Genomic DNA, 17,327 nt, shown 5'->3' on the forward strand with positions numbered 1-17,327 from the left:
GAGATCAGACAGACCGAGGAGACACCCCTCAGTTACAGGCGAACCCCTGCGAGGAACTGCGAGCGCACGCCCAGGCGAACAAGTCATAAAACCCGGGCGTGGGGGGACGAGGGACAGGAAAGTGTGTGTCGTGCCAGTCAGCCTGGGGGAGCTGGTGCACCCGGCCGGCGAGGAACTGAAGCCCAGGGAGAGCCAGAGACACTGATACAGGATGCCACGTTTTGCAGAAGAGTCTATAGATTTTTCTTTTCCATTTCAGCCCCCTTTCTCCCGAGGCTTCCCCGCGCCACTCGCCTACAGCTTCCTCTCCTGGCTGGCAAGCCATCAATCAATCCCATTCACCACCCATCACTGACTCTTCCCTGCTTCTCCTTTGCTTATGGCCAACAAAAGGTTGAATTCTGGAGGTGGCAGATAATTATCATGATCAGGAATAACTGGGGTTGTTACCCTAGTTATTGTACAAGAGTCATCAGCTTTTAAATTACCTCTCCCCCCCCCCCCCGCCCCCCAACGTAAAAATAAAAATCAAACAGACCTTTGCAGTCATGAGTGGTTTAGTTGCTTGGCGAGGAGGTGTAGCTTTTCCTGGGAGGAATCACGCTTTGCTAATACACACTCCTTCTTTCACTCTTTAATGTGGGTGTTACTCTGCCTCTAAAAGTTTCTTTCCACCCTCCAGCTGCTCCTGCCTTCACAGCACGATCTGATAAGAAGAAAGGGCAGAGAAACAAGGCAGCCAATTATAAAGCAGAAGGTGGAAGGAAGAGGGAAAAGGGGAGGGAGTCCCCTTTTTGGAGTCACTGACATCCAACCAACCCCCTCCCCAGCCAGCTCCAACTCAGGATTTCAGGGAATGAATTCGTGGACTAGTGCAATTCCAGGTGTATACTGGAAATCGGAACTGAAGGCAATTTAGCCTTTTCATTTAAAGGAAGCTTTAGATGCTGTTGGGGGAATGAGATTAAAAGTACATTTTCAGGGTGGAGCTCAGGCAACCATATTTTTTCTGGGTGCTATAGCTTTCCTTGTGTCAATTATATGATGCCACTTCCTTTGTGTTTTGTTTCCTTTCAATTTACATTTCCTTCCCCCAAAGTTACTTACTCATGTAGATTTAAATAATAATTTTAAAAGATGCCTACTCAAGACTCTAGGTGCCCTAATACATCATTCATAATACAATAAGTTTCCTGTACTATTTGGAATCCAAATGTTCTTGGCACACTTTGTAATAATTCATATCTAGACAAGCTACTTGGCAAATAGGCCTGAAACACCCTAGTCATGGTCTGTCTAGGGCCCCAGGAATGGTCCTGCAGACTCATGCATAAGTCACTTTATGGGATGGAATATTTTCACTGAGCTATAATTGCTTCAGAAGGGAGTTATTTAATTCACTCCCTTTCAAAATCATATTGCATAGCAAATGTCAAAAATATTCAAAGGGAAAATAGAGAAATGTGGGGATTTCATTTTCGTTATACCCTTAGACTTTCTATTATACCTATATAGACTTCTATCCATTATGGTCAGTTCTTTGTATTCTGCTACATTGTGGGACTTGCAATAGCTAACACTTTGTGCCACTTGAGAAAAAGCCCCCAGCATTATGTGAGCCCTCTAAAGCAATAACGTGACAGTGCCCTGGGTTGCAGTCATTGTCCCAGAGAATCACACTGAACATTAACTTCAGTCACTAAATTACTTGTGGGGGGGGGAGAGAGGGAGTATACAGGAGAAGGGGAGGGAGATGGGCAGATCTAGTAATAGATCCCCGAAGCCTTTGTAAAGGTGGGGAGCAAAATCAACCCAGTTGGACTGCACACGAAGCTGCAATCAAGCATAATGAAGTTGGAGCTCATTTGAAGACACGTCAAGGAGCAGAGTCTGGCTCTCTTTAAATACAAGAAAAAAATCTGGTAGCAGGCAAAATGCATGAGCACCACCATGTGGCTGCATCCAGCTAGGTTTCTGTATTAAGTAGCCACTCTACAGCATGGGAGCAAATCTCACCTATCATACCAGTGATTTGGAACAGCCTGTGAACAAATCTACACTTTAATTTTAAGCCACCTATCTACTGCAGAAATAGTTTTAAAAATCCTTTCCATGTGTACAATGCATCTATTTTAAAGGAACACTACCAAATTAAAAAGGATGGATCTGCTTCTGACCTCACACTGTTTTTTATTGTTATTTAAACTCCATTGGCTTTATGTATAATAATCTCTCTTCCTGATTTACACCCCTTGTATGTGCAATTAAAACCAGCCCTTCCCCCCCCCCCATTTATTTTTCAGAATTAGTGTTCATTGTTTACACTTCACTATGCTTGGTCAGTGAAACACCACAGAATAGCAGTGTCATGACAGAGCTGGATGTTTGGGTTTCTAGAACTAGTTGAGCATTTATGCTATTTAAAAACTGTTTTTACTGAAATTTTCTCTTCATTTTAGGTTTTGTAAAACCCTTTGAAAATAAAACAAGTATTGGCCCATAGCCTGCATACCCTCTATGCAAATGTAGATGAATGTAAACATGTCTACTGTTGACATATGAACAACATTCTTAATTGACTGTTACTATTGACATAAATAACCTGTCTACACTGAGGTCCAAACTTGCTTCCACTGAAGTCAATGGGAGTTTTAATGAGAGTAGGATTGGACCCTAGGTCTTTATCTTCAGCTTGTGTAAATTGGCCAAGCTTCATTGATTTCAAAGGAGCAGAGCAATACCAATTTACACCAGCTGAGGATCCAGCCCATTATTTTAAAGCTATTCTTTAAACACACTTTGCTTGGACAGTATGGATCATACAAAATATATGGCATTTTTTTAAAATCAAAGTTAGAAATGGGTCCACAGGATGAACAAAGGTTGGGATCCACAAAGATCCTTAGGCACCTAAACCCCAGGCTTAGGCACCTGTATCCCAGTTTTGGCTCCACTGCAATCCATAAAACTCCCAATGAACCCTGTAGGCACCTAACTCACTTGGTGCCTAAGTTTTCAGAGTAAAAATTCCTGCAGCGCCTAAGGTTCTATCTCTCGGCATTCGCACTACTGCCTCCCTCAAGGCACCTGGAAGCCTATGTCCCACTTAAGCCCCAGAGCTATTTATGAACCAGGGGAAGAGAGGGCATTTGGTCACCTTAGCTGTGTGCAGGGGCTGATACAGTAGGTGGTGATGGTCACTGGGCTGTCCAGGGTAACAGCACTGTGACACTGGCAGACCAGGTGCCCGCTCTTGCCAAGCCTTTAGGCATCAGCCAACAACTGACAAATTCATTGCTGGAAACTAGTCTGTTTCACCTGTGTGTTAGTATGGTTAAGATGGATATTGGCCTTATACCAATGTGTTTAGATGTTAGGAAATGCTTGTAAGAAGCTGCATACATAAATACTACCTTATAGCATGTGATAAAGAAACTATAAGTTTTTGTTTTGTAATTGTAAACAATGTTTCCTCTGAAACTGTGAGCCCAGTCAGGAGTGATCATCTCCTGCCCATGAAGAAGGCCTATCAAAACTAAATGGGCCATCGTGGGACATCACTATACAAAAACTTTAATAATTGCTCCCTTATGCCCATGAAGAGGCTATGTGCAAAAGGGCTTATCTCATCAGCTTGAATTCTGGAAGAAGGAATTTAAAATAGCTGACAAGAAAATTTTCCATCTTTTTTGCTGTTTGGGCTTCTCATAGACCCAAAGCAAAGATCCCCAGGGTCAACCTGTGTTAACCTTAAGAGATATTCAGAGCTGACAGATAGGTAACTACAAAAGGTAACTACAACTCTGTTACCTTTTAAAAACCATAGACTGTAACTCATTAGCATGTATATGTTTGCCTGAGTTAACTTGTAATAAAGCTCTCATTCTTTTCTTAGTTAATAAAACTTATAGAGAGTTTACTATAGGACTGGCTACAAGTGTTGTCTTTCATGTAAGATCTAAGATACAAATTAACCTGGGGCAAGTGACTGGTCTCTTAGGACTGGAAGCAACCTCACTATTTTGTGATCTTTGGTGTACAGCAATTACCTATCACTATGTCCAACTTGCCTGGGGGGCAAGATAGACTGGAATGTCCAAGAGGACTGTCTGTGACTCCAGGGTAAGACTGATATAGTGCGTTAGGAGTTCACATTTGTAACTATGTTGGTGAGATATAATTATAGAACATACCACTAGTTTGGGGGTCTCTGCCCTACTTCTTGACAGTTTCCCTGAGGTTGGCATCATGGTCATGACCCACTCCAGACAGCATGACAGGCACCCACCTGGCAGATGGGACACTAGGGTGCAGTCCTCCTGGTCCAATGACTCTTTCATTATTTGTCCACAGTGGAACAGCTTTGACAGGACAGATTGAGGAAGCGCCCCAGTCAGAATACCCGTTAGCTCAGCAGTTACAACATGTTCCCTGAGAGGTGGGAGACCCCTGCTCAAAGCCTTTTTCCCACTCTGGCAGAGAAGGGGGAAATTGAAACTGGGTGTCCACCACCCCAGGGTCTGAGTGCTCTAACCACTGGGCTAAAAGTTAAGGTGGGCACCACCACCACTTCCTCCTCTAGCTGTTGTGTGGAATGAGGCAGGCACCGAGTCCCACAAGAAATGCCGTAGCTGCCTAACCTGCTTGACTTCAGGTGGCAGGTTCCCATTTGTGCATCTCTAAGCAGGATTAGGCGCCTATCTCTGGTAGATGGGTGGGGCTTAGCACATGCCCCTCATCAGCATCTCCCTACCTAGGATGCTGGCTTTTGTGGATCACGCTTAGCCCCTATCTTTCCCCATTCATTGCAGAGGGATCCTAGGCGCCTGGCTCAGGCTTTATGGATTGCAGTGTTGTTCCTGTGATTTTCTAGGCCTTTAAAAGTTAGGCATTGTGACATTCAGTGTTGCAAAGCCTAAATCCCTTCATGGATCCCACCTGAAGTGCCAGTGTAGAAGGATCATAAAGGATGGAATAACCATGGAAGCATGGAAAGGTTTGGATTAAGAATGAATGTGACTGAAAAGCTAGTTGTAAAATTGAGCCGAGTATTGGATACATGGAAATAGTATTCAGTTGAAGCCAGTCAGAAGCCAGCTACTAAAACTCTGCTGGTGGGGGGTGGGGGAAAGGGGAGATGATTTGCATAATTATAGACTCACCACTTTTTAAAATGTGGGCTTTTTTATTTCTCTCAGTCTCCCTGATCCACAGATTAAAATTAATATGTTAATTGGCAGTGATGATCATTTTGGAACTTGTTTATTTTGTATTTCAAATAATTGCAAACAATTTGAAGTAAACCGGGCCTTTACTGTAATGAGAGAAGCCAAGTGACTAGTGATTTTTGTGCTCCTATCTTGAGTGGCCTTAAAGAGGGCCTGATTTTTAGAAAGTGTTGAGCACCCTCCTGCTAAAAAAAAAAACAGCCCCCTTTATGGTATCTCAAGATGAGCCCCCAAAAGTCAACACATCAAAAAAATCACTAGTCTCTTAAAAATCTTGCCCAGGGAGTTTTACTAAGATTTGCAAAACTAGGCCTAATTGCATGGCTCCAATTAACATTCCTGGGATTTTAATTTTGTATCGAGAGAACAGAATACACACAAAGAGAAAGCTTAAATTTGAAATTAAGTTACAGCGCATGACATCTACCTTAAATTTTGATTAAGAAGCATGATAGTTCCTACCAATACTCTTCTGAAGTGGGTTTGCCAAGATCAGTCTTTAAGCACTTGTGATAATGACATTATTTATGAAGTCATAGAATATCAGGCTTGGAAGGGACCTCAGGAGGTCATCTAGTCTAACCCGCTGCTCAAAGCAGGACCAATCCCCAGACAGATTTTTGACCCAGATCCATAAATGGCCCCCTCAAGGATTGAACTCACAACCCTGGGTTTAGCAGGCCAATGCTCAAACCACTGAGCTATCCCTTCCCCCAAGTCATATACTCAGAGACTTGGACCTTTCGAAATCTATTTTTACAGCACATAAAAGTGATTTCATTTAACCCATCTCAAATCAATAGCAAAAATTCTATTGAAAAACATAATTGTGATATACCATATTTGATATATTGGCCATGCATACAATTTAAGTTTCTTCTCTATAGCTGCTAAGAATTTTTCAGTTATTTTAGGACTTAGAAGCATAATCAAAGAACTTATTTTCAGGGGTAATTATTTTTCTGGAGGAATAATTTTTCTAATGCTTTTCTCTGTGTAACAACAGCTGTTTCTCTTCTATCATCTTTGTTGATGTGGCTTTTTACATGAGAGTGTTTTAGCTAGGAAATGACTGGCTAGTCCAACTCTGTCCTATTATTGGTTGAGATGTTTCTCCGATGAATCACTTAATGAATTTCAGATGTCTTTGTCACCCTCAGTACTTTGTGAGTGACAGGACTGCTGGATTTATTCATTTGGAGTTTATTACATATGATGATACAGAGAAATAAAAGCCAGCATGATGATGTGGCAACTCAAGTGTTACTGTTGATGTATGGTGTTTGATACTGCCTCTATGCATAGGCAAGGGAAAGGAGCAAAACTGAGTTGAGATGAGCCAAGGAGGATGGAAAGAGGGGAGCAGTTCCTCCATGATAAGTTTTTCCTCTTCAGCCCCTGAAGTCCAGGAATGTCTCATGGCCCCATTAAATGGTGCATGGGTTATCAGGCAACACAGAGCAATGGAGTAAATGCTGCTCCTAGCAACTCTAGATTCTGCTCCAGACATGCACAGGGTTTATTGGACAGGCTCGGGCAAAAAAGTGAATTGCATTATAGCATTTAAGGAAACTCTGATGCTAGAGAGTAGAGGGAGGCCAAACAGAAAGGCTGTTACACCATAGGGAAGTAGCTTCCTGTCCCTGGGATCTGTGATTAGAGGCGGTGACCCCTTTAGGGGAAATCCATCAAATTCTGTGAGATGGCCCATAGAAAAAACAATATTATTTTACAAAGACTGAAGGCCTGACCCTGAAAGTACTAACAATTACATGTGATGTTATTTACTACCTCTAGTAATTCTACTGACTTCAGAAAGACTAGTCATGGTTAGTAAGTATTATAGACCTGATCTTAAGCCCACTGAAGTCAATGGGAATCTTTCCCCTGGTTTAAGTGATCTTCCCAATTTTGGGGTCTTTTTCTTATATAGGCTCCTATTACCCCCCACCCCCATCCCGATTTTTCACACTTGCTGTCTGGTCACCCTAGCTTTAGATCAGGCCTTATACTCAGTAGATCAGGCCCATAACTTTTTTCCTTTAAAAATGAAAGCTTGTGGGAGCTGGGAGCAATGCCAATACAATCTCTGTAATGTATACAGCGAGTTATGACATAAGTCAGAAGAAGTTATTCTAGTACTGCCCATGGGACACATCTGGAACAATGCACACACTCCTTTCCAGCTAATGCCTATCTTATGGTCTCATCTATTACATCGGAGGCTAAAGGCCAACAGAGAGCTTCTCTCTTTTCCCTGACTTGGGTAAGCAGAGTTCCCATGGTGGATGCTGTGGTTAGCGCTCCCCCATCTGTTTCAATCTACTTTAACCACTGTTATTGCATTTCTACATATAATAAACCAGACATGTATCAACTGAACCAATCTCCACCCTTACTCTACAGCTAATTTCCATGTAACAATTTATCTTTGGTTGTGATGAGTCTGTGATATGAGGGAAACTGCACAGATGATGGATTACTTGGCCCAACTGCTAACGTTCTTCAAAGGTTGATTCGCCACCTGTACAACTCAACCAATGCAACCCACACACTCAGATGAATCAACACAACCACCCACACAGCAATACAATCAGCACACACAACCCCAAACACACACAACCCCAAACACACACAACCTCTCACTGCAGCACGCACCTTTCTCCACCACCTGCACAAATCTACACAAAATCCCCCAGCACAACCCCCACAGATACATATCAACACACACAACAATCCCACATGTCCCAAAGATTTCCATTTTCTTTTCTGGATAACTTTAGAAATAAGGAGTTGTTGAACTCTGATGAATCTTGCCATTATTAAGTCCTTCCATTAAATACTTAGTATTTGTCTAAGGCATTTGCTTTTTAAAGCATTGAGGCATCTGTCTGTATCTTGGGTGGATTTCCAGCTTTCGCATCCATATGTTACAATGGAAATAACATTTGAGATGAAGGTTTATAGTTTGGGCTTTAAGTTGTAGATTTTTGATGAGCATATCTTGTTTAAGTTGGTGAATGCAACTGCTTCCTTGCCAATTCATGACATTATTTCCTTCTGAATAGCCTCATTGGCTTGTGTTACTGCCAAGGTATGTAAATTGACTCATTTCTTTGTATTCCTTTGCTGTCTAAAGTAATGCTTAAGTTGCAAGTTGCTGGATGTGATGCTTTTGAGGGGTATCCAGGGTTACGAAGCACCTCACCACCACCTGGCCCGAGTGTGAGGAAGTGTTGTCTGTGCCTCCTGGCAACACAAGCACTGCCTTCCAGGCCTCTCTCTATACAGGTTAGCGATAGGCACACACTAACAGCGGCGGCACCAGGCACCAGCGCTCCAAGCGCGTGCCTGGGGCGGCCTGCCAGTCGCTGTGGTGGTGGCAGTCAGGCAGCCTTTGGCGGCATGCCTGTGGGAGGTCTGCCGGTCCCACGGATTCGGCGGCAATTCGGCGGCAGGTACGCCAAAGCCGCAGGACCGGCGGACCTCCCGCAGGCATGCCGCCGAATCCGCAGGACCAGGGACCTCCTGCAGGCATGGTGCTGAAGGCAGCCTGCCCTGCCTGCCGTGCTTGGGGCAGCAAAAAAGCTAGAGCCGCCCCTGCACACTAACAGCCCCTGTTCCACTGAATGCTTGCAGAATTCCCAGGGTACGTCTATACTTACCTCCGGGTTCGGCGGTAAGCAATCGATCTTCTGGGATCGATTTATCGCGTCTTGTCTAGAAGCGATAAATCGATCCCAGAAGTGCTCGCCGTCGACACCGGTACTCCTGCTCCGCGAGAGGAGTACGCGGAGTCGACGGGGGAGCCTGCCTGCCGCGTGTGGACCTGCGGTAAGTACCTTGTAGTTCGAACTAAGATACTTCGACTTCAGCTACGTTATTCATGTAGCTGAAGTTGCGTATCTTAGTTCGAACTGGGGGGTTAGTGTGGACCAGCCCCCAGATTCACTATTCCCAAAGGATTAGTACACACCTGTATACAAGACTCAATTCAGGATCATCAGCCTACTTAACACACGGCACTTAGACATATATATAGTGAAAACAAGAATAAGTGTATCATCAAAGAAGAGAGAGGAAGTGATAGAAAGCAAGAATATTGGAAACAAAAGGTTACATGTAAAACAAAAAGTAACACTTTTTCTAGAGCCTAAACTTAACTCACAAAGCAGTCCCCCATCTCCTATAAGAGAGCTTATCCCAAGTCCTTTTCCCAGTGTTTTCGACCAGTTTGGCTAAGATTTCCCCCTTTCATAGCATCAAGTCTGCCTGTTGCTTGTCCTCCTTATTGAAGGATAACTGGAGGGGGTTCATCTGCATCCCAGATACAATTCCAAAAGTTCGTTGTCTTACTCCTAACCAGGATAACCCCTGCTGTTTTTTTTCCTGCAGCCCCCACAATCTATTGGATTAGCATTTTGCTCAGACTGTAAATGGGCATCCATTGTGCAAATTGAGTATTGTATGATTCACATTACCAGCCAGACAGCAATAAGAGTCTCTTCCCCCAAACCTGACAGGAGTATGTGCATCACCTTTGTGTGACCTGCCTTAACTCTCAGAACTAGAGACTTTAATTTTTAGTATGTAACTCCCCACATATTTTCTGTATATACATCTCACAAGGGTTGTTATGACCACTGTGACACATGCTTTCAGTAGAGTCCTTACATGACCCCCTTTGGTGAACCCAGGGAATCCCTGTACCCGATTCAAGATGTTCCTGAGTCACACCTCCTCTCTTACATTGATGCAGTAGAGTCAGACACTGTCTGATCCGTAGGTGTCAGTTCAAAACCTCTCTTGCCTGAACTGTGCATCTCCCACTACATTTCCTCTACCTTTCATATGTACAATTTCCATATTGTATTCTCAGAGGGCAATGCTCCAACCAGAGGTGGCTCCAGGCACCAGCGCAGCAAGCAAGTGCCTGCGGCGACAAGCCATGGGGGGCGGCCTGCCGGTCGCTGTGAGGGCGGCAGTCAGGTGGCCTTCGGCGGCGTGCCTGCGGGAGGTCCGCCGGTCCCACGGTTTCGGCAGCAATTCGGCGGCGGGTATGCCGAAGCCGCGGAACCGGCAGATCACCCACAGAAACGCCGCCGAATCCACGTGACCGCGGACCGCCCACAGGCGCGCCGCCGAAGGCCGCCTGACTGCCATGCTTGGGGCGGCAAAAAACATAGAGCCGCCCCTGGCTCCAATGTAGCAGTTTGGAGGTGGTACCTTTTGTCCACTGTAGCCATTCCTAATGGACGTTTCTCCATTGGTCTCTGAGTTTCCTGTTAAGTAAGGCAGGCCTTAACTGCTGGACTGCCCACACAATCCCATAACATTCTTCTGTGATAGAGTAGTTCTGGTCAGTGGGTGTCAGTTTTTTTACTTAAGAAAGCAATGGGAGGAGTCTTGGTTTCTTCCCGTTTGCATTAGTACTCCTCCTAGCCCTGTGTCCAATGCATCAGTGCCTGTTCAAACATTTTGTCAAAAGCTGGACTGGCCACAACAGGCTTTCCTGACAGAATTTTCTTTACCTCATCAAAGCCTGTCTGACAAACTGCCGTCCACACTACCTTTATTCAGTTTTGTCTTTTGCACAAGTCTGTGATAAGAGCCACAACGCTGCTGAAAGCACACACCTGGCGTAATACTTAGCCAAGGCTATAAAAGACTGGACTTGTTTTTTGGTCTGAGGTACAGGCCAAACAATGAATTCCACCTTTAAGGGATCTGGGGAAATCTGGCTCCCACCTAACCAATGACCTAGAAAATGGACTGTGGCCACCCCTGTTTTACACTTGGATGCTTTTACTGTGAACCCTGCATCTTCGAGTTTCTTCAACACAATTCCCAAGTGGTTTTTATGATCTGACCAGAAATTGCTGAAAATTGCATCATCATCAATGTAGGCCCATGCAAAGTCTTCCAAAACAGCTAACTCTTGATTAACAAGCCTCTGAAATGTGGCTCCTGCGTTTATTAATCTAAAAGGAGGATTGTTTTCTGCACTTTACTGTCTAATGGAATTTCCTAACATATTTTGTTAAATCTAGGGTGTTCAGGTATTTTGCTTTGCCTACAGTGTTTAATGTACCATCGGTTCTGAACCTAAAGTATGCATTAATGTGACAGCATTAAACTTTCTGTAATCAACACAAAATCTTATGGGTCCATTCTTTTGGGAAACCATAACAACTGGAGAAACCCTGGGACTGTTTGATTTTGTAATTATCCCTATGTCCAGAATGCCTTTTATCTCCTTACAAATTTGCTCCTGCATTTTTTCCAGTGGTCTGATATGCTCTGTTGACGGCAGGCTGTAGCCGCACAGCATTAATCTTATGGAGTCAGACCTGGTCTGCAGGAAAATACCCGCTGGTGACTCTGCGCCACACTCCTAATCTCTGCCTTTTCAGCTAGAAACTCTTCACATACCTCAATGCTTGGGAGGTGTCACTATGGCAGAGTGTAGCCTAAGAATCCTCCTCTGCACAGTGTATCATGTTCACAAGCGCTTCTCAATTGTGATACTCCTTTAACCTGTTTACATCCACAGTCTGTGGAGTAACCTTACTGCGGGGTCTCTGCATATTGTAGGTAACAATCCTTTCCACAACCTCAAAAAGGCCCCTCCCAGGAGTTGTGCATTTTATGAGTAACACCAGCACCAAATCTCCCACATCAAGTGATCACTCGCAGGTACTGAAGTCATACCACTCTTTCAGATCTGCTTGGCTTTTTGTGAGGCTTTGCTGATCCATTTCCATCATAGCTTTTAAGTATTCCATAAACTTTTGCACATATTCAGCCACCAGTTCCACCTCTGGCCCAGTGCCACCCTCCCAGGAGTCTGATGAGATCCAGAGACTCTCTGACTTTTCTTCCATACCAGAGATCAAACAGGGTGAACCCCGTGGACTCTTAGGGCACTTCTCGGTAAGCAAATAACAGACAAGGTAACATCGCATCCAAGTCCCTCTCTCTTCTATTTACAAACATTTTAAAGTCCCATTGAACCTTTGAGCTAAACAGTTTGTCTCTGGATGATATGGGGTAGATTTTAATTGCTTTATCCCACACATCTTCCATAACTCACTAAATTACTGGGACATGAAAATCTGACTCATGATTTGACAAGATCTCCTTTGGGAAACCTACTCGGCTAAATATAGAGAACAGCACCTTAGCTACTGTTTCAGCCTTTATATTAGAGCAACTGCCTCTGGGTATCTGGTAGCAAAGTCCACCATGACTAACATATATTTCTTTCCCCTCGGGGTTGATAGGTGTGATGCTATATGACTGAACTATGACCATTTATATCAATGATATTACCACAGTTAGAGAATTGCAACAAATCTTGTACAAAACAGGTCATGTAAGGCATCAATGGAAACGTTTTCTGATTTGTGAAGTATGATTATCCTGTTTATACACATGTATCATTTTTGTGTTTGAAGTTATGAATATTGGCTATATAGAATCATAGAATCATAGAATATCAGGGTTGGAAGGGACCTCAGGAGGTCATCTAGTCCAACCCCCTGCTCAAAGCAGGACCAATTCCCAACTAAATCATCCCAGCCAGGGCTTTGTCAAGCCTGACCTTAAAAACCTCGAAGGAAGGAGATTCCACCACCTCCCTAGGTAACCCATTCCAGTGCTTCACCACCCTCCTAGTGAAAAAGTTTTTCCTAATATCCAACCTAAATCTCCCCCACTGCAACTTGAGACCATTACTCCTTGTTCTGTCATCAGGTACCACTGAGAACAGTCTAGATCCATCCTCTTTGGAACCCCCTTTCAGGTAGTTGAAAGCAGCTATCAGATCCCCCCTCATTCTTCTCTTCTGCAGACTAAACAATCCCAGTTCCCTCAGCCTCTCCTCATAAGTCATGTGCTCCAGCCCTCTAATCATTTTTGTTGCCCTCCGCTGGACTCTTTCCAATTTTTCCACATCCTTCTTGTAGTGTGGGGCCCAAAACTGGACACAGTACTCCAGATGAGGCCTCACCAATGTCAAATAGAGGGGAATGATCCCTCGATCTGCTGACAATGCCCCTACTTATACAGCCCAAAATGCCGTTAGCCTTCTTGGCAACAAGGGCACACAGTTGACTCATATCCAGCTTCTCGTCCACTGTAACCCCAGGTCCTTTTCTGCAGAACTGCTTCCTAACCATTCGGTCCCTAGTCTGTAACAGTGAATGGGATTCTTCCGTCCTAAGTGCAGGTCTCTGCACTTGTCCTTGTTGAACCTCATCAGGTTTCTTTTGGCCCAATCCTCTAATTTGTTTAGGTCCCTCTGTATCCTAGCCCTACCCTCCAGCGTATCTACCACTCCTCCCAGTTTAGTGTCATCTGCAAACTTGCTGAGAGTGCAATCCACACCATCCTCCAGATCATTAATGATAATATACCTGTATCACTGTTGTGTTTGCTCCTGAGGTAACACCCACCTGGCAGTTTACATCCAGTCTAGCCAGCACATTGGGAATGGACTTTTCAAGCTTGATTGCCCCAAGTCCAGCTCTAGGCTCCAGGTCGGGAGGCAAAGTCCAAAGCAAGTTGAAGTCAAAGCTAGGAATAGAAATGGTCATGACAGCTACAGGAATCCATATTGTTGCCTGAACCCTTTCTGGAATGCCCCTCTGATTTATATAGGGTGGGGAACCAGTCAGGAGCCCTGAGACAGCTGCCTGTCAGACTCCTTGAGGCAGGACTTCCCATGGCCTGTAGTCCACAACGGGTCAGGGGCAGAGGCGTGCCAGCTAGTTACAGCTGCTGCTGGGGGGCAGCATCAAGAGGCTAGCTACCTGGCAGCTCTGCAGGGCCACATTTTATACCCGCAGGACTTTACACAGACCTGCTTTGCCAAAGTGACCAATTTTGCCTGGTGTTGGGTTATAATCAGGAGTGAAAGTAACTGAGGAACTTACCAGTATGGGGGGGGGGGCGGCTCTGGCCCCTAGAAGGGGCGTGGTCTTGGGCAGAAGGGGCGGGGCTGGGGGTCAGCATCCCCCAGCCACTCCTTGGACCGCGCCGCCCAGGGCTCCCATGTTGATTTAAAGGGCCCGGAGCTCCGTACGCCACTGCTGCGGTAGGGGCAGTGGCATCCGGAGCCCCGGGCCCTTTTAAATCACCGGCCCCAGGGCAGCTGCTCCCTTTGCCCCTCCCCCCCCATCAGTGGCTGGGGGGGGGCAAAAAGGGCAGGGACGTTAAAGCGCTGCAGGGTCCTTTGCAGCAGCAGCACTTTAATGTTGCTGCGCCCCCCCTCCCCCATCGGCGGCCCCGCCAACGGGGGGGGGCACAGCAACATTAAAGCACTGCCGTGGCAGAGGACCATCCTTAAAGCACTGCCGCGGCAGCGCTTTAACGTTGCTGCCCCTCCCCCCCGTCGGCATCCCCGCCGGCACGGACCCTACTGGCAGGGCCCCTGACCGGGGAGCAAAAGGGGCAGGGACATTAAAGTGCTGCCACGGCAGCACTTTAATGTGGGCTGGGTGTGGGCCGGTGCGGGTTCTTACGGGTACGGAGTACCGGCCTGTACCGGCTCACTTTCACCCCTGGTTATAATTCACTTTAGTATGGAAGGCAAGGTTAATGAAATGTTGTTATCCTTGTTGTATGAATGAAGAGCAGAAGAACTTACTTAGCATGCCCTGATTGAGGGAGTCACCCTCAACTGAGCCTCACTTGCCAAGCAGTGCTAAGGACGCCAGATCCCACTGGAGGTGAGGGGGTGGGGTCAGGTGTTACTACTGCTGGTGTGGACACTGCCTAACACATCCTAGACACCATTTGACCCTCCCATCTCTGGTGTGGAGATAGTGTTGCAGTGAAAGAGAGGCACAGAGGTTCCCTATTACCCAGGAAAATCACTAAGGGTTGGGCTACATGGGGTAACCTCAGATCATGGCATTGAAGAAGTAGCATCAAGCAACCAGCAGCAGCGAGTCAGTTGCAGAGGGGGCAGCAAAAGCCGCCCCATTACTCAACACTTGCCCCCTGCATACTTTTCAGGTGTGAGAGGTGGACGCATGTGAATCCACCTCTGAACTCTGGGTCTTTGCTGACTAAGAACAGCAAACAGAGTGGGGTGCAGCAGAGGGAAAAGGGAGTGTCTTGTTAAAGGGATGTTTGCTTCTTGGACTTTTACACTGCAAGGTGGGCAACTGAGGCAGAGGACACTGGCCAATGCACTGTGGGGTAGGTGTTTACTTATAGTCACATGCTTTTGAACTGTGGCTGTGGTATTTTCTCCCAATTAATGCTGGGTTTCCTTTCAATAAGTTTTTTGTTATACGCAGACTCGGTGCTTGAGTTGAGAAGTATTGCCTCCTAAAGGTGCCAAATTACTGGGTGGGGACTTGAGCCTGTTCTATTTTGTGTTGTTAAGAGGAAGGAACCCTAGTTCTCATTGCTGCCAACTCCATATGGCAGAAGGGTTACATAACACTTTCTTGGGCCTGCCTCTTGGGCTGGGGGCTGGTTACTAAGAGGAAACCAACATTGGGGTCACAGGTACTTTGCTCTTGGGGAGAAAGGGAATGGAAGAGGAGGGAACTAACCGTGAATCCTCTGCCCTCCCCTTTGGGACTTTGCATTGTCTGAAGTTTTGCTTGTATACAACAAAGCAGCTGCTTCCACTGATGCTGGAGTTCTCTCACACAGCAGGTTTCACTTCCTCAGAGCAGACCTCAAAGAGCTGCTCCATAGCAATTAACTGCGCTGACTTGTCATTAATTTCTGGCCCTTTGCTCTTTAACCATTGTCTCAAGATAAACTACCATTTTATGCACATATTCCCTGTGATTTCATTTATCAACCTCTGTGAGATTTCTGAATTTCATAGAATCATAGGACTGGAAGGGACCTCGAGAGGCCATCTAGTCCAGTCCCCTGCACTCATGGCAGGATTAAGTATTATCTAAGAATTTGAGGTGATAGGGCTCTGTAGTAATTTGAAACCTTATTCAACACAGACTCCTTGAACTGAACATATTTCATAGCCTCACCTACATCCATATCATTAAATACTTCCAGAGTTTTGCCAGTCAATATGGGGAGTAGGACAGTCATTCTCTGTTCATCAAGGATTTATGTACCATGCATATTCTTTCAAAGATTATTAGATATTCTTCAATGCAATCAGTCTCCCTGTAAGGCAGGTACAGCTTGTCCCAGCTGTATGACCCCCAGTGAGGATTGCCCACGTGCTGAGGGATCAGTTCTGTAAATCCAGTATGCTCAGAACATGCTGCCTCTTTTTCCTCTGCTTCTCGGGCTTTACGCTTTTTTGTTTTCTAGCTCTGGTGCTCTTTAGTGGGCTGCATGGTCTATTGTATCTTCTGCTTGTTTTTCTGTGGCCACCCACAGCTGGTATTCTTGTTGCTTCTCTGATTTAGCCATCTCTAGTCTGGTCACCTCTCTACACAGAGCTGTGCCTGCATGTTTCTCTTGCACCATGAGTGAAAAAAAAATCTCAAGTATCAGGGGGTAGCCGTGTTAGTCTGTATCTACAAAAACAACAAGGAGTCTGGTGGCACCTTAAAGACTAACAGATTTATTTGGGCATAAGCTTTCGTGAGTAAAAACCTTCAGGGTCTAATTCTCAAGCTACACACTGCTCCTTATTCAGTTTGGAGTATGGTTCTAGTCTATTCATGGGGTGGTTTCCTTTGTTTATTTTGGGTAAGGAAAATTGATCAAACAGAAAACAAACCATGAGCTTTACTTTTCTGGTTCCCAACTGTCTCACTTGTAAATCCCTCAGTATCTAGATTATCTGGCATATTAGCTAAACAATAACCTCGGTGTATTTCCTGCCACCTACACCAGGCCCCTTGTGATGCTTCCCAGGGGCATTCAGGGTTGTGAGGCATCCTCACTACCACAAGTCTGAAGCATGAGAGTCTTGTCTGTTCCCACTGTGGATCAACTCCCTGAATAGAGCAGGCTCTGGCACTACCTCTCAGAGAGGCAGATTAACACTGATTATGTTTTTATTAGCAGTGATGTTCATCTTGGAATTTGTTTATTGTGTATTTTTTAAAATTGAGAACACGTTAGTTTTCTCATAACATTCTTAGCTCCATCTTT

This window comes from Emys orbicularis, chromosome 2 (assembly GCF_028017835.1).
Source record: "Emys orbicularis isolate rEmyOrb1 chromosome 2, rEmyOrb1.hap1, whole genome shotgun sequence".
In the NCBI taxonomy this organism is placed as follows: domain Eukaryota; kingdom Metazoa; phylum Chordata; order Testudines; family Emydidae; genus Emys; species Emys orbicularis.